Here is a 19,515-nt window from a genome sequence, read left to right on the forward strand (position 1 = left end):
GAGAGGCTCTCGAGGAGATTCATGCTTGGGGTTTCAATCTATCGGCCGAGATCGAAACCGCTCAGGGGATCGAGGCCGAGGCCAATAAGTTAGCCTACCCCGAAGAAGAAGAAGAAGAAGAAGAAGAAGAAGAAGAAGAAGAAGAAGAAGAAGAAGACTCTGAGGGTTCCGATGGACCAGGGGGTGGAGAAGACCAGGCTATTTAGACGCCTTTGTAGAAATTTTTTGCTTTTTTATTTTTTGTACTTGTGTACTTTTGTGTTTTTTATTAAGGCCATTTGGCCTTTGTAAAGACTGTATATAATATATAAGGCTTATTTTTCCCTTCGACAGTTTAAGAATTTTGCTTTCCTTTGCTTTATTCTTTATGTTTGCAAAAATTGAAATGCCTTAGCATAAAATAGTTAGGTCATGTTCGGAGGTTCGAACATGCCTTTCCTTAGACATTATTTTGTTTAAGGCATCGTGGGGGTTCAGTATGACCAGAAGCATTTTTTCCCAAAGTACTTATGACTTTTTAGATTATAGTTTACCGAAGGTAACTTTTAGAACCGGTTATGAAATTTTGAAGGCCTTATTTTTTGTTACGGGTCTCGGACTGTCACGCCCCAAACTCAGGGAGCGCGACCGGCGCTCAACCGAGAGAACCCGGCCGAGCAAGCCTATTAGACTTACTTCTACCCAAACTCATCCATGAATAAAGAGGAGATGTACTCCATTAATCAATCACTGAAAAGATTTTATTAACAACTTCCTTTTCATTCCCATTAGTAGCTTCATTCATAATTTTTAAAACATTACGAGTTTATAGAATTAATGAAAAACATAATTTTCAAGTACCAACATTTCTAGTTCAATTCTCAACATCAACCATAACCCACAACCTATCTACGGAGCCTCTAGTACTATAGAAGAGTAATATGGAAATGCCGGCAACAAAGCCCCGGCTATACCTCAAAACACTGTACATGAGAAACAAAAGATACATAACCCTGGAATGAAGTGGGGCTCACCCAATCAGCTGAAAAGAGTGTACTGCTATCACTGATCAATGCCGCCTGAAAAGATGCAGTGCCCCCGGCAAAAGGGACGTTAGTACTGTCGAATAACACTAGTATGTGTAGCTAAAAATCCTCTTTCAAAATAGAGTGCCCATATAAGAAAAGGCAACACATAGAAACAACAAATCACAATCAACAATATCCAAACGTCCAGTTAAAACATAATAATTTTCAAAATACGAACTTCATATATAATTTTGGTTGGGAGATCATTAGCACCGATATACCACCATCTTTGTTAGCACGGAGTCCGATCACGCCCGATCGGCTAAGCCATCTCCCCACGAACAATGTGGTTTGACATGTGATGCGAAAGAAAGTTGTTACCAAGAGTAGTACCACCATATGCGCAATATGGCGTCTGATCTCCGCCCGATCAGCTAGGCCGCCTTCCCACATATGTCGTGCGGGTTGACTTTTCCAATCCACAAAGGTTCCAGTTTCATCCCAATTAAGGGGAATAATATCACAATCTACCCCTACACCGGTACGTGTAGTTTTAGGTGTGGGCCTTATGACCCACCCTTCCTCGGTATTGCTAATAATGCTCCCAAAAATAGTTTTGATTTGATTTGCAAATAGAAATATCATAAATACAATTGTACTCACCTCAACATATTTCACATTGTATGAATTCTCATTAGTATTTCCAGTCATTCACAACGACAATATTTCCTTGGCTCATTAGGCCATTCACAAGATTCTTTATTCCTGGCACGATGGCCGTATTTCATATTCCACACTTTCACCTCTTTCAATTTCAAAGATCACTATCAAGTATTAACATATAGAATATTTTAAAAATCATATACTTCAAATCCATTTGAAATGGAAACTTCAAACACAAATGGTTTCTTCCCAAAAAAAATAAAGCATACCAACCAACAATAGAAACACACATAAAAAATCATAAACAGTCAATACACCATTTACTCTTGCAATACTCTCCCCCAGAAATGACAATGTACAATTTCAACACATGAGTATATAGAACTCGAATCATACTGGATATATTTATAAATCAAAGCATTAGTTAAAGCAGCCACTAATGGGCATGAATTTAGTACAAAAGCTTTTAGACAATTCTATCTTTTATTGGAACACGACTCAAAGCCATAACCTTTTAATACGTAACCCACACTTTGAAACTTACAGAAACATTATGGAATTCAATTCCAAGAGAGAGAGTTTAGCTAACATACCTCAATTACGCTTCTTTAGACTCTATAATTTTTCGGAACCCTTAGCAATCTCAATCTATTTTAGCAATATACAAATTGAACCCAAAATTAGAAAAACGTTCATGGTTCTAGTTCACCTTTTATTTTTCCCACACTCTTTATCACATGCATGCAATATGAACCACCCTCATACCCATAAAGTATCACACTAATACCCCATTATAGCTATGTTTGAAATTAAGAGCTGGGGTGATGAAGCCTTACCTTTTAGGGTGAAGAATTTTGGTACTCTACTTGAATATTTTCAAGGCTTTGAGTGATGATCGAAGATCAATTTGATGAAAACTTAGACCCTCCCTCTTGAACCCTCTCTCTCTCACTCTAGAAATATCTGAAAATGAGCTCAAAATAGACCTAAGGGGTATTTTAACGGAATAGGGGTCTGGTTTAAAATTAAGAAAATGGGTGCCCCGACACAGGTCTGCGGTCGCATATGCGACCGCATAATGGTTATGCGGTCTGCAAAGTGACCGCAGAAATGGCCCTCAGGGGCCTGAACTTACGGCCCAAGTATGCGACCAGTATGCGGTCCGCATACTCGTTCTGCGGTCGCATAATGCACCGCAGAACTCCCTCCGCAAAAAACTCAAGAGGGATTATGTGATCGATATGCGGTCGCATAATCGACCGCAAAACTGACCTCAAGTTGGCCAAACTTACTGCTTCACTCTGCGGCCATTATGCGGTCCGCAGAGTGATAATGGGCCGCATAAACGTGCTTTTCCGCCAAATTTTTTTTTTTACTTTCCGGTGCATTGTTCAACCCAAAAAGTCCGAACGGCGGCTCGCAAGCTTGCCGAGAAGATCTTATACCTACCTCAAACACGTAAGCCTACTCCGGCACCACGAAACCTTGAATTCACTTGCGAATATTACGGGGCTTTACACTAAAATACTTCAAAATATTTTGGGGTGTTACACGGACGTCTCCGAGCCGTTTTAATATGGTTGTAACCTTTAGTTCGGGTGTTGTCCAGTGGGCTTGTTACCCCGAGTTATCTGGCCTTGCCTAAGATAATAGTTCCCGAGTGGGGATGGCCGTAGCCTTTAAGGTCCAGGCACTGCCTAATAGGTCTCGCGCCCCCGGGCTCCGATAGACCGAGCCATTCGAGTTTGTTTTTGGATGGCAGCCCCCGATTGGGAGTGATCGTTTGAACCCGGATAAAGGCGACCCTTGGGCTCGATATCTTTAGGGGACTGAATATAAGAAATTCCTTAAGAAGAAAAGAAAAAGAGAAATTCTTAAGGGACAAGATATTTATCCGTAAGGTAGAAACTTCTTTTTATTTTTGTGACTAATAGTTACACATGTGTAAAAGTTTTGGGCCAGGGCTCGAGTAGTCTATGCGGGCATGGTTCATTTGACCGTTTGGCCTTTGCAGTAAATCCTATCGATCGAGCCGAGACCATTCAATAATAAAGTTTCCTTCCTTGCTAAAGTCGTTATTCGAGGGTGACGCCCCTCAGTGTTCGGGGCTGAGCATAGAGAGGCTTCGAATACTGTTGTCGTGATCTTCGATACCGGTTCGTAACCGACCTTCAATTCTAAGTTAGCACGATTTGATATTGCCTCGTTAAAAACCTTGCCGGAAAACCCATCTGGGACAAACCGGTTCAAGGGGAAAAGAGTGCAACACGTGCTTTCAGGCCTAAAGATTATATCGTTCTTTGATGATTGCCTGCAAGTGTTAATGTAAAATAATAAAAGGAAATGAATGGGGTCGTGCCTTAACAATAGTATCGCTTCAAGTGAGTTATGTTCTAGTTGTTTGGTAGTTGCTCACCGTTCATTGTTCCGAGATTGTACGATCCTTTACCGGTGATCTCGATAATTTGATAAGGTCCTTCCCAGTTCGGCCCCAGCTTTCCTTCGTTTGGGTTTCGGGTGTTTAGTGTGACCTTCCTTAACACTAAGTCCCCAGCATTGAAGTGTCGAATGTTGGTCCTTCGATTGTAATATCTCTCGATCTGCTGTTTTTAGGCGGCCAACCGGACAAGGGCTGCTTCGCGCCTTTCATCTAATAGTTTTAGGCTCGTGTTCATAGCCTCGTCATTCAATTCCTTGGTTGTATATCAGAATCTGAGACTTGGTTCTCCGACTGGTATTAGAGCTTCGGCGTCGGAAACCAGTGAGAATGGGGTGGCCCCGGTACTGGACTTCGAGGTCGTACGGTATGCCCATAAGATTTCGGGCAGGACTTCCTTCCATTTTCCTTTTGTGTTGGTCAACCTCTTCTTGAGGTTTTGGAGTATGGTTTTGTTGGTCGATTATGCTTGTCTGTTCCCACTAGGGTGGTAGGGTGATGATAGGATCCTTTTGATCTTATGATCTTCGAGAAACTTGCTAACTTTGTTGCCGATGAATTGTTTCTCGTTGTCGCACACGATCTCGGCCGGCATTTCGAACCGGCATATGATGTGGTCCTAAATGAAATCGATGACTTCCGTCTCCCTGACCTTTTCATATGCCTGGGCTTCCACCCACTTAGAAAAATAGTCAGTCATAAATAATATAGATTGAGCTTTAGCGGGTGCCCACGGATGGGAGCCAACGATATCCATTCCCCACTTCATGAATGTCCATGGTGACAAAACCGAATGCAGCAGCTCCCCATGCTGATAAATCATTGGAGCGTGTCTTTGACATTCATCATATTTTCATACGAACTCCTTCGCGTCCTTTTCCATATCGATCCAGTAGTAGCCGGCTCTGATCACTTTTCGAATCAATGATTCGGCGCCTGAATGATTTCCACAGGTGCCTTCGTGGATTTCCCTCAAAACGTACTCAGTATCCCCTGGTCCTAGATATATCGCGAATGGGCCATCGAATGTTCTTTTGAATAGGGTTCCGTTTTTGGACAGGCTAAATAGGTCTGCTTTTGTACATAGGGTCGTCGATTCTTTTGTATCCGAGGGCAGTTTTTCGATCTTCAGATATTCTATATATTTATTTCTCCAGTCCCAAGTTAGGCTTGTTGAGTTAATCTCGGCATGGCCTTCTTCCACTGCCGATCTCATAAGTTGTACGACTGGCCCCTAGTTGAACTCGTCGTCCTCGACCGATGACCCTAAGTTAGCAAGGGCATCGGCCTAACTGTTTTGATCCTGAGGTACGTATTGCAAAGTCCATTGAACCGATGTAATGTTACCTGCAACTTATCCAGGTACCTTTGCATTCGTTCTTCTCTGACCTCGAATGTCCCATTAACCTGGTTTACCACAAGGAGGGAGTCGCACTTGGCTTCAATTACCTTTACCCCAAGCTTTTGGCTAGTTCGAGACCTGCAATCATGGCCTCATATTCGACCTCGTTGTTAGTCAATTTCACAATCCTAATAGATTGTTTAACTACATTGCCTGTTGGTGGCTTTAATACGATGCCAAGTACGGACCCTTTTGCGTTCAAAGCGCCGTCCGTAAAGAGGGCCTAGATTCTCGAGGAAGTTCCTAAGTTGATTAATAACTCTCTTTAGACCTCAGGTATTAGGGCCGGCGTAAAGTCGGCCACAAAGTCTGCCAAAATTTGGGATTTAATGGCGGCCCAGGGTCGATATTCAATATCGTACCCATTGATTTTCACGGCCCATTTGGCCAACCGTCCCGAGAGTTTGGGCTTATGCATGAGATTCTTCAATGGGTAAGTAGTTATGACACATATGTGGTGATACTGGAAGTATGGTTTTAGCTTTCTAGAGGCGCTTAGCAAAGCGAACACCAACTTTTCTAGGTGAGGGTACCTAGTTTCGGCCTCACCTAGGGTCATGCTAACATAGTAAATTGGAAATTGCGAACCTTGATCTTCCCGGACCAGGACTCCATTTACTGCTATCTCTGATACTGCCAAGTACAAGTATAGTTGTTCGTTTGTCTTCGGTATGTGAAGCAGCGGTGGGGTCGATAGATACCGCTTGAGTTCCTCCAAGGCTCGTTGGCACTCCGGGGTCCATGAGAAGTTATTCTTCTTCTTCAATAATGTGAAGAACCGATGGCTCTTGTCGGAGGACCTGGAGATGAATCGCCCCAGGGCGGCAATGCGCCCGGTTAATCTTTGCACGACCTTCGCCTTGTCCAGAACCATGATATTTTCGATGGCTTTGATTTTGTTGGGGTTGATCTCGATTCCCCGGTTGGATACCATGAATCTGAGGAATTTACCTGATCCAACTCCAAATGCATATTTCTACGGGTTCAGCTTCATATTGTATTTATTCAATATGCTGAAGGTTTTCTGCAAATGTTTTAAATGGTCCTCTGCTCGCAGAGACTTAACCAACATATCGTCAATGTAAACCTCTATTGATTTTCATATTTGTTTCTCGAACATCCGGTTTACTAGGCGTTGGTAAGTGGCACCGGTATTTTTTTAACCCGAATGGCTTCACGTTATAACAGTATGTGCCGTATTTAGTAATGAAGAAAGTTTTTTCCTGATCACCCGGGTTCATCCGTATTTGGTTATACCCGGAGTAGGCATCGAGAAAACTGAGGATCTCGTGGTCGGCCATGGCATCGATCGTGCGAGCGATGTTGGGCAAAGGGAAGGAGTCCTTGGGACATGCCTTATTCAAATCCTTATAGTCTACACACATTCTTAATTTGTTCCATTTTTTAGGGACTACTACTATATTTGCTAACCAATCCAGGTATTTAACCTCCCGAATGGACCCTATTTTAAGGAATTTAGATACCTCGTCCTTGATGAAAGCATATTTGACCTCGGAATAGGGTCTCCTCTTTTGCTTGACCGGATGGAACTTCGGGTCCAGGCTTAGTTTGTGAGTGGTTATCTCCGGCGGGATCCCTGTCATATCAAGGTGGGACCAAACGAAACAATCTTTATTAGCTATAAGAAATTGAACGAGTTTTTTCCTAAGCTCGGGGCTTAACCTCGTGCCCAGGTATACCTTTTGATCGGGTAGGTGTTCACTCAATACGACTTGTTCTAGTTCCTCGATTGTTGATTTCGTAGTGTCGGAGTAATCGGGGGCTATGAAAGATATAGGGATCCCGTAGTCATCGTCCTCGTCAACCCCTCATTTCTCCGATTCCATCGAGGCTGGGATCAATGATTGCTATTTGGCCCCGTCTTTGACCATCTAGTTCGGATCCTTAGATGTTGAGATTGTGGATGTTGGGATCACTTCATCGACCACGGACATTTCCTTGGCGGCCGGTTGTTCTCCATAAACTATTTTTACTCTGCTAGGTGTTGGAAATTTCAGCACCTGGTGCAGTATCGAGGGCACTACTCTCATGTTGTGGATCCAAAGCCTCCCGAACAAAGAGTTGTACCTCATGTCTCCTTCGATCACATAAAACTTAGCTTCTTGGATGGTCCCGGCGGTGTTCACCAGTAATGTTATCTCACCCATAGTGGTTTCACATGCCATGTTGAATCCGTTTAGAACTCGGACTGCAGGCACGATTTGATCTTATAGACCAAGCTGTTCCACGACCCTCGATCGGATGATGTTGGCCGAGCTACTTGGATTAATTAACATATGTTTAACTCGAATTTTATTTATGAGTACAGATATTACCATTGCATCATTGTGGGGATGCACGTTCCCTTCCGTGTCCTCGTCATTTGAAGACAAGGTTCCTTCTGGTATGTAATCTCGAGTTCGTTTCTCCCTCATGGTGAACACTTTGGTGCGCCTTAACATCGGCCTCTGAGGAACATCGACCCCACCAATGATCATGTTAATGACGTGTTGAGGTTCTTCTTATTCAGTCTGTTTGTTAGAATCCCTATTCCTGAAATGATTCTTGGCTCGGTTGCTTATGAATTCTCGAAGATGCCCGTTGTTGAATAGTCGGGCTACTTCCTCTCTCAACTATCGGCAATCCTCCGTTCTGTGGCCATGAGTGCCGTGATATTTACACATCTGGTTAGGATCCCTTTGGGTTATATCGGATTGTAGAGGTCAAGGCCATTTGGTATCTTTGATACGTCTGATAGCTGATATAATGGCGGAAGCATCGACGTTAAAGTTGTATTCCGATAACCTCGGTACTTCTTTAGGCCCTATGGGCCTATATAAGCCGTTTTTGCTCATAAGTCCCCGGTTTCTCTGACCTCGATCACTTTTCATTTCATTTCTCATAGAGTTCCGCCGGACCCACTACTTCTTCGGTCTCCGTTATACGGCTGATACCGATCCCTATTTGGTCTCGATTCACGATCGATGTCTCTCTTGACTCTGTCGATGGTTCTGACGGGATAAACGGACCCCGGAGGGGCCCCGAGATGATCATCTTCCATTCTGATTTTTGATTGATACCGGTTATGCACATCGGCCCAAGTAACGACCAGATATTCTATCAGGCTTTGCTTCAACTGTTGTGAAGCCACCGAGCTTCAAACATTGAGCCCTTGGGTGAAAGCTTGAACGATCCAATTATCAATGACTGGTGGCATGTCCATTCGTTCCATTTGAAATCGGGACACGAACTCTTTGAGCATCTCGTTATCCTTCTGTTTTACTTTGAAAAGGTTTGATTTTTTTGTCTCGACCTTGATGGTCTCGGCGTGTGCTTTCACGAAAGAATCTGCAAGCATAGCAAATGAGTCAATAGAATTAGGAGGTAGGTTGTGATACCATATCATAGCCCCTTTTAACAGGGTCTCTCCGAACTTCTTCAACAGGACAAATTCGATCTCATCATCCTCCAAGTCGTTCCCTTTGATGGCACATGTGTAAGAGGTTACATGCTCATTTGGGTCGGTCGTTCCGTTATACTTAGCAATCTCGGGCATGCAGAATTTCTTAGGGATCGGCTTTGTAGCCGCTCGGAGGAAAAGGTTTTTGCACGAACTTCTTGGAATCCTGGCCTTTCAATATTGGCGGTGCTCCTGGGATTTGGTCTACCCTGGAATTGTAGGTTTCCACCTTTTTGTCATTAGCTTTGATTTCCTTCTCCCCTGATTCTATCCATTTTGTCAGCTCTTCGAGCATCTTTATAATCTCGGGGTTAGATCCCGATTCATTTTCATTTGACCTTTCTGTGATCGGTTCATCCCTGCGGGTGACTTCTCGGGTTGGATCGAGTTCAACTCTACTCGGTGCCTGGCTTTGGTTCTGTAATTGAGCTATCGCCGCTTGTTGAGCCTGCAACATTTCGAAGATCACCCGTAAATTGTTCCTGTCTTCTCCACCTACGATGGGATTAATGGGAGGTATCTCGTTACCGGACGCTATATTGTTATTTTCACCGTGATAACCAGACTCGTTGTCAATATGTAGGGGTGCTGATTGAGAGTTCGATATTTTGAGTTTTAACCAGAAATTAGAGATACTTCAAAGAACAAGTGTAAAGTAGTGTGTGTTATGGAGATTTGTATCAAATAACCACTATTATCCTTAGCCCCACGGTGGGCGCCAAGCTGTTTACCCTCAAAATCGGATAACAATTAAATTTGTAAGTGGTTTTAAGGATACGTGGACTAACTCGACACAAAATGATAAATTAGATTACAATTGAAATAAATAATGATAAAGTAAATGCAAACCACACGAATTGAACGATCTTAGCCTTGGGAGGTTAATCACCCTCGAGCCAGATACGCTTCGATCGCTGTCAGGATACAGAAGAACAAGAGCTTGAAGAAAAATACTAATAATATATTGCTTTTGAATATGTGTTACAATGTGTCCAATGAATTATTAGACCCCATTTATATAGTAAACGAGTCCTACTTTAGGTACAAATCTATAAAAGGTAAAAAAATCCTTTGATTAGCTGATTGCCGGTTCCTTACTGATACGCGCCGAGATTCCCGCCGTAATAGCCGACCGATCACGGATATTTCGGTCTTCTGTTGGTTATGCTAACAATATTTTTTTGAGTTCGATCGAGGCTAAGGTTGACTCCGAGATTACAGATTCAATGTTCTCGAAGACATGCGTTCTGACCCCGGGTTCTAGCTCGGTGGGACTCAGGGTCGATCTTCAGTCTTTGGTTGTCATGTTCCAAGCCTAACTTGCCATGTTTTAGGTGAGCTCGATTCCGACCGTATACAGAGTGACATTGGTAGAACTTTGTGCGATGCCCTATGAAAAAGAAATTATTTAATGACTATATATATGCTATACTTTGAAGCACAAATTTCAGAATTAACACTATTTTTTTTAAAAAAAATTCTAGTCAAAATATAGTAAAAATATTTTTCACATTCTTTCCGATTTGTTTGACTTCTCCTGGTATCAAGTTAATTACAAGAAATATCTAATGTTACGTGTTGTAGGCATAAATTTTGTATATTTTCATGTTAAATTTGGGGAGTGATATGGTTTGATCTTACAAATTATTATAGGTTATACTTGAATTATACTCTGGTCTAACTTATAATTTTCTTTAAGCAAACAACTTTATAATTTATGACTATTTCAATATTTTAATAGACTATAAAATTTTCTTTCAAAAACATAGACATTTCATTCACTAGGAAAAAATAAGGGACTTACGTACATATATATATAAAATTAAAAAACAGTGTTAATTTACGACGTAGTTAAGTAAACATATCAAAGGCCTATCCTACTCTAGCTCATATTACTACAAGCATTGAATAATAACTGTGATCATTTGCTAGAAAATTTTATCATAGATATTTTCATTGGTTCGGCAAGTTTGCCACTCGAATTGTCTAAAAGCCATATTGGATCACAACAAATTGTATACTGAGAAATGGGAACCGCAAAAGATCACATCAAGACTGAATTGTCGAACTAAAGGGAATTTTGTTGTCTAATACATTTAGGAAAACCAGCAAATAATAATAATAATAAAGGACGGTTGGTTAATGATCAAGAAATGAAGTCATTTAGTCACATGTGAAGGGCTAGACAATATGAGAGATAATTATATCCTCTTCGTTATAAAGGACTTTTATGAGAAGCACATGATGAGTTTATCCTAAAACTATTTGTACTCAAGTAGCTCCAAACCAATTAAATAAGATGGATGTAGGCTCATAGTCCGACAATACAATAACAAGTAGCTATCGCAAGGCCATTTTGACCAATTAACTAATAACCTTCCTCATATCGACAAAAATGGGAAGCAAGAAGTTAAAAAATGCCACAATAGCTAATCAGATCTACATCTTATTTTATTCGTCGTTTTAAAACTTACTCTTAGAAATCCGATGGAGATTTTTACGTCTGTAAAGATGGCCTCGGATTGCAGTTACGACGCACTTGCAATTCCAACTATTACAATTAAAGGAATAAGATAACTTTTTAATGTGTTGGAGCCCGTTTGGCCAAGCTGTCAAAAATTACTTATTTTAAAAAGTGTTTTTGTTTAAAAATATTTTTGCAAAATAGCAATTTGTGTTTGACCAATTCATTTGGGTAATGTTTTTTGCAAGTTCATTGTGTTTGGCTAGTCTTTCCAAAAATAACTTTTAAGTATCAAATTACGAAAAATGACAATAAAGGTTTAGTTTGCAATTAGTATTATTTTAAAAAAATTAAATATTTATTATAAAATAATTAATTAAAATTAAAATTTTTAATCAATATAAAATATAGTTATTCCAAAGCAATAACATTGAGTATCTAATATTACTTATTGTTTATATAATAATTTAAATATATCAAAATATTATAAAATTTTGAATTATGGTGGATGTCCATAACCACCAAAGGAGTAATACTCACTACTCTTCTCCATTATCTCCATAACTTTCACTACTAAAATACTTATGGAGTTATGATTGTAACTCCATAACCTCCCCATGATCTTTCTCCATGATCTCAAATGCTTAATGACATATTTCTTCACTTTTCATGCATATATAAAGATCTTGTAATAGATGGAAATATTAACATAATTGAAGAAGAAATAAGAAAATATTTTAATTGCGAAAGAATGAGTAATGCAACCAAGAACATAAGTTCAAAATCAGGTATGCTTATAGGTATTGGAGCATGTGTTTATGTAGATGAAATCCACTTCTTTTGATTTTACCGATTCCCCATTTATAATAATCATGCTCTATTTAACGTACAAATAAGGATAACAATTAAGTGATATATATTTATTATTGAGTGGTTTCTTCTCTAGAATATATTGCTTAATGCCTTAATACTCTTAGTCTGACAATCATGAACATAATAGAAACCTATCAAGCTAATAGGTAACTTGATGAATGTTTGATATTTGTCATTTTCTCTTTGTGCTTACCTCAATGTCCAATACCAAAGAAAGAAAACAAAAACATACGCTTACGTGCTCCTACCAAATGAACCCGTGATTTTGGTTTATTAATAGCTCTATCTAATGTTTTATTATTGGTTGATATTAATAAAAATGAAAAGGAGTTATATGTTAACTTGGTGTGAATGAAACAAGGTAGGCCCGTCAGATGCTAATATTTAGTCCATTAAATAATCTTTAGTGGTTCTATAAGTTATAACATAATTACTATAAAAGTTAGACATGTATATTAGGAATATAATAATTACTATATCCTAGAGTTCCCATGAAATTAAATTTCAAGTATGTTAGAGCTAAATATTGTTAATCTGGAAAAGGTGATTTTCTAACTCATAATACTTATGTCATATGATTATGTTGGATTGAGATTTTACTTTCCAATTTTTGTTTGGCTTTGTGATATGATTCTATTGCTTCTTTGAGAGGAAAAAAAAAACGTTTGTGAGTGAAAAACATTACACTTAGTTTTCTATTTTGCCAAAGGCATATAAAAAGTAATGACAATTATATTATGATCTATACTAATTAATTAGATGCACATACCGTCTATCTAGATTGATTATTTTTTGAAAATCATCTTTAAAAATAATAATAATAATAATTTTGGGGACACATAGTATTTGACGTGCTTTAACATCTTGATTAATATATGAGATTACATGGATACCCACTAATTGGCTTTCTCTTCTAATAATATAGTTCATATGTTGCATCAAATTAAATATGTGATAAAGTGATGCAAATTCTTAAGTTTTATTTATCACTAGACGAGCTTATACTTGTAACCATTAAAAGGGTTAATACTTAAAGGTTGTATGATGACTGGATACGGTGATAATATTGATTAAGGGTAAGATGGTGGGTTTAAGTCCCAGCGCACCATGAGAGTAAGACATCGGATTTGAGTCCTAATGCACCATTATGATAAGAGTTGAATTTGAGTTCCGACTTATTATGGACTAACATACCTTTATATGGGTAAAATATTGGGTTTGAGTCCCAGTGAACCATATTGATAATGATGATTAAGGATAAATAATGTATTTTTCATGAAAAATCATCATGAAACTTGTCTCACTTGATTCACGTCATTCTTGAAGTGAATGTGATAGCGGGACATAATAAATCCAAAATGAAGATAAGTGGTTGACTAATGAATGTGGTCGTGCCAAAGACCAAAATAATAATAGTCATCATCATGGTAATTATAAAAAAATAAGGGTTCTCAAAATATTCCTTCAAAATGTGAAAGTGATGTTTGCCATCAATATGGTATGAAAATAATAAAGCATGCCCATATGATTATAGTCCACTTGAAGAGAATGTGACTTGTGATATGTATTGTAAATGCATACTCATTCTTAAAAGTGAATGTAAAAATATATATGTGATTCAAATTATACATAAGAATGTACTTATGCATGGTTGGATAAATACCACAACTCACCTCTAAGGTAGATTTGAGAGAAATAAAGATAATGAATATTACAATATGGTTACATGAATATGTCATTGGTCGCGTATATGTGGTATGCCAAAAAAAAAAAAAACTATATTTTGTCATACCTTATAAAAAGTTATTAAAGGCAATATTAAAGTAATAAATTATTTTGCTTATGATGATTTTGACCATGACAATTATTATGATATGATTTTCTCTATGAATGAGACATTCACTATATGGATGACGTGACAAAAGATCTTGTAGTACAAAAGTAGTTAAGAGCTCCGGAAGAACTAATTTGTTACTATCCAGATGAGTAAAATTGTTCATGACATTGATATTATAGTAAGTCTCAAAAGAATCATTTTGAGTTTTAAATATATTAGCCAAAATGGTTGGCATATTGAGACTATAAATGAAGGAAAGATTGAATATCTTTAAATTACTATAATCATACCGGGGAAATATGAAAGGTTACCCGACTTTTCTTTTATTTGTATTACACAAGTACGAGCATGATGATGCAATCATATGCCACAAGTAAATTAGAGGTTTACTGAAACAAATATCAGTTGGCATGACCGGTTGGCCATCCCGATTCAATTATGATGCGAAATATTAATTGAGAATTACATTGGCATATATTGAAGAAATAAAAGATTTTTCAAGAATTCTCTTGTGCTGCTTATACTAATGATATACCAGTTAAGGTTGGGATTGAATCCCTTGATTTCTGGAATGAATAATAGGTGATAAATATATGGGCCCAATCACCTGCTATGTGGACCGTTTACTATTATATAATTTTAAAAGATGCATCTATTGTATGGTCACATGTGCATTTGTTATCAATTTGCAATTTGACTTTTTCAAGGTTGCTTGCTCAAATTATTAGAACACAGTTCCAGAATATAAATTATGGTGATTTATCTTGATAATGCTAGTTTAAATCCAAGTTGGTTTAGCAGAAATTGTATGCCTCCAATTATAGCTAAACTATTGGTTATGAGAACAAAAACTCCCAAAATGAATTTTGGTATGAGATGTATTATACAACAATACTTGTACGCATCTAGCCAAGTTATGAAAAGTTCTCCCTATCACAATCGATTCAGGGTCAGGAACCAAATAATTTCTATCTAGAAATATGGATGTGCTATATGATTTAATTATGCCACCACAATGCACAAAGATGGGTTCCTAAAGAAGGTTGAAAAATGTGTTGGTGATCTCAACATTAGGGGAAGAAAACGAGCAGCTGAGAAAGTGATACGTGAAATGAATTATTATGAATACATATCGATCCTCGTACAAGAAAATATGAACTTGAAGTTCAAGTGATAATTCATTTGTAAATTATTGCCAGACACATTTGCTGATCCAAAGCTAAATATCATATTTCAGCTACTAATGCTCCAATTAGAATAAAGTCCATGATGGACATAGTCTATGGAACACATGAAGCGTAATAGACTAATTGGTTCCAAAGATAAAACTTCTTGAAGAAGGAGAGGAGCAAATGATAAAGATGGTCATATTAAGGAGGCAAGTGCTCTATAAGAGCACCACGACATAACACTTTATATGACCTCATGGGAGAGACTCAGGTACCTGAAAATAATGAGATCTCGATAAGTTATGTCTTTATTGAGTGATGATGGAACCGACATAAAATGATCGCCAATGATATTGCTAATATAATGTGGCGCTCAATATTATTAATATTGACGAGGATCTTGAGCTCAAACCTTTAATAAAATTTGGATAGATAAATGATTGGCCAAATGAAAAATACGCAATAAAAATTGACTTCACCAGAAAAATGTAAAGTTGGACGGATAGTGTCACGAATCAAAATCCGTTAGAGGTCGTGATGGCGCCGGACACCACTGTCAGGCAAGCCAACACTAAATAGTTAACTAAATTCTCATTTTAATATTTTTGAAATCGTAAATTTACTTTAATTTATCTAGTAAAAGATGAATTTACAGAATAATTAACAATATTTTTCCAATTTCAATAATGAACATCCCATAATCATCCCAGAACCCGGTGTCACAAGTGCATGAGTCTTTTCTAGAAATTTAAAATAAAATACAATAACTGTCCGGAATGCAATTTGGACAAGAAAGAAAATTCAATACTCTGAAGGAGACTCTGTTGACCGCGGTGCATCATATAAATATGCAGCTCACCTATGTCCCCGCCATAATCATGCCTCTGTGCCCACAAGGCCGCTAAATATATGTGTACCTGTACAAAAATGTGCAGCAAGTGTAATATGAATACGTAAATCAACGCGTATTCAATAAGTATCCTACCTAACCCCGAAGAAGTAGTGACGAGGGGTCGACTTCGACACTTATTAAGGGCTACAAATAGGATATCAATGATATAATTAAGTATGGATTATATGAACGGTTGCAAGCTCAATATTTCGAAGTAAGTAAGCAGTTCTTTTATAATTAAGAAATCTCCAAATTTATCTCCCATTATATAATTAATTAACTCAGGCCAAGAAGGCAATATCATTATTTGTAACTTTCAAGGCAAGCAATACAAGCATGCGCAAATCATGTCGAGGTCGTACGGCCCGATCCAACAAATATTGAAACTGTGCACTGCTAGAGGATCGAATGGTGCGGATCATAGATGCATCTATTTAATCTACCGAGGCGTTCGACCAGTTCCACAAAAGATAACACATTCAAATAATCAATCAAGAATTCATCAAGGGGCAATTATCCAAGGAAAAAGGCAATTTCTCTTTTAAAAGTCAAGAAAACAATGTCTAGCCTTTTAGAAATTTATTAACACAATTCGATATGATTTAAGCATTTTTAAATTAACAACAAGATTTCAGATATTACAAGTAAAGCATGCTTTTGGGTCCTAGACTACCCGAACTTAGGCATAATAGTAGCTACGCACGGACTCTCGTCACCTCGTGCGTACGTAGCCCCCCCTCCCCCCACAAATAGGAGCACATATTGATTTATTCCACCTATGGGATAAATTCCCTCTTACAAGGTTAGAAAGGAGACTTACCTCGCTCCGAAGTTTCATAACCGGCTTCCGAGTCCTTCAAACAACTTGAATCGATGCACAACGCTCCAAAGCTAGCCAATAATTATGCAAACCTATTAATATATACTCAAATATTCAATATAATCCAATTTATAACAGTTTCTAACCACGATCGAAAAGTCGATAAAAAAACCCTCGGGCCCACGTACCCGGATTCCAAATATTTTCGAAAATAATCTTTACTCATAACCTCACGAACTCAAATATATAGTTTATTCTAAATTCCATGCCCAATTTCGTGGTACCAAAATCCAAAAATTACAAATTCTAGGTTTTTCTTCAAAATCCCAAATTTTTACAAATTTTCATGTCTAAATCGGTATATAATCCTTGTATGTAACTCACAACTAGTAGAAATCACTTACCTCATGATTGATAATGAAATCCCCTCTTCAAAAGCTCCAAAAATCGCCCAAACCGTGTGAAAAATGGGTGAAATAAACTCAACCCCCGTTCTTAAAACGTTCTGCCCAGCACAGTCACTCTTCCTTCGCGTTCGCGACCAAGGTCACGCGTTCGCGAAGGCCAAAATTCCACTGCCCAAAATTTCTTCGCATTCGCTACCTCCTCCTCGCGTTCGCGATGACCAGCTAACCTGCTCCTTCGCATTCGCGTTCCACTCTTCGCGTTCGCGAAGGCCAACGACCTCAGGCCCATCTCTTCCATTTCCTTCTACACGTTCGCGACTGGCCCCTCGCGTTTGCGTAAGTCGATCACGCATCTCTCCCCGTTCGCGAGCCCTCCTTCGCGTTCGCGAAGGCCAAATCAACAGCCCCCCTCAAATTCCTCTTCCCGAATGCGGGACTCCCTTCACGTTCACGAAGAAGGAAACCAGACACCAACAACAGCAGTTCCAAAACAGCCCGAAATGATCCGAAACTACCTCGAAACACACCCGAGGCCCCCGGGACCCCGTCCAATCATACCAACCAGTCCCATAACATAACACAAACTTGCTCGAGACCTCAAATCGTATCAAATAACATCAAAATCATGAATCACACCCCGATTCAAACTTAATGAACTTTGAAACTTCAACTTCTAATATCGATGCCGAAACCTATCAAATCACATCCGATTGTCTTCAAATTTTGTACACAATTCACATTTGACATTACAGACCTATCCTACTTCTGGAATCAAAATCTGACCCTGATATCGAAAAGTCTACTTCCGGTCAAACTTCTCAAAAACCTTCAAATTTTTAACTTTCGCCAAACGACCCCAAAATGACCTCTGGACCTCTGAATCCACTTACGGACGCGCTCCCAACACCAGAATAATTATATGGAGCTATTCCCAGGATCGAAATCTCAAACGGACATCGATAACATTGAAATGCACTTCAACCCAAATTTATGGAATTCTTCCAAAATGCAAACTTCCACAATAGGTGCCGAAACGCTCCCAAGATATCCAAAACCCGATCCGAACATACACCCAAGTCCGAAATCATCATACGAACCTGCTGGAGCATTCAAATCCCGATTCTGAGGCCATTTACTCTAAAATCCAATCTTAGTCAATTCTTCCAACTTAAAGCTTTCGAAATAAGAATTTTCTTTCCAAACCGACTCCGAACATCCCGACCACGCGTACAAGTCATAATACCTGAAGTGAAGATGCTCATGGCCACAAACCGCCGAACGACGCACTAGGGCTCAAAACGACCGGTCGGGTCATTACATTCTCTCCCACTTAAACATATGTTTGTCCTCAAACGTGCTAAGAACTGCTTTGGAGTTGTCTGAAATCACTACTTAACTCCTCGTGCACCTACCCGTGCTACCACATCTCAGCTGAGCACACTGGCTCGAGTAAATCTGAAGATTTCCCTTTTTTGCTTAGTCAAATTAGCCTTAGAGCTAAATTCCAACATCCGGAATCTTCTGCCAGGCCTGTTTCCAATTTACGAACACCGTATCAATCACCGCGCGACGTACCAGAACATGACTGCATACCTTTGCTGAATTCACACCATGCACCGCAACATTCACATGACCATAATAACATTCTCTGATCATAATAGCCGACATTCCCCGAATCTGATGTTCACCATGCACCGCATGACATATATGAGTATGGTTCCAATCTTGCAATACCGCCACGACAGAAGAGACACATAGAAATTCATAATCAATTGCCGAGTCATCAAACCATTGAATCTCCCCTCTTGACTAAAATCATCACCTCATTATGAATCAAATAATAGTATTTGCTCTTTAATAGACTGCATATAATCCGATCGCACTGATCTCAGATCCAATAAGATCGTCTCTACCAGTATAAACTTCTCAAGCAATAAGCCACCCCAGACACGATCAAAGGTCTCATGTGATGACAAAATGTGCCAACAAGTTACCAACTCGAATGTGATACATAAAGAAAACGAACTCTGGAAAGGACTACTCAACCCACGTAACTAACTAGACAACCGAAAAGGTGTTACGAA

This window comes from Nicotiana tomentosiformis, chromosome 3 (genome assembly GCF_000390325.3).
Source record: "Nicotiana tomentosiformis chromosome 3, ASM39032v3, whole genome shotgun sequence".
Taxonomy (NCBI): domain Eukaryota; kingdom Viridiplantae; phylum Streptophyta; class Magnoliopsida; order Solanales; family Solanaceae; genus Nicotiana; species Nicotiana tomentosiformis.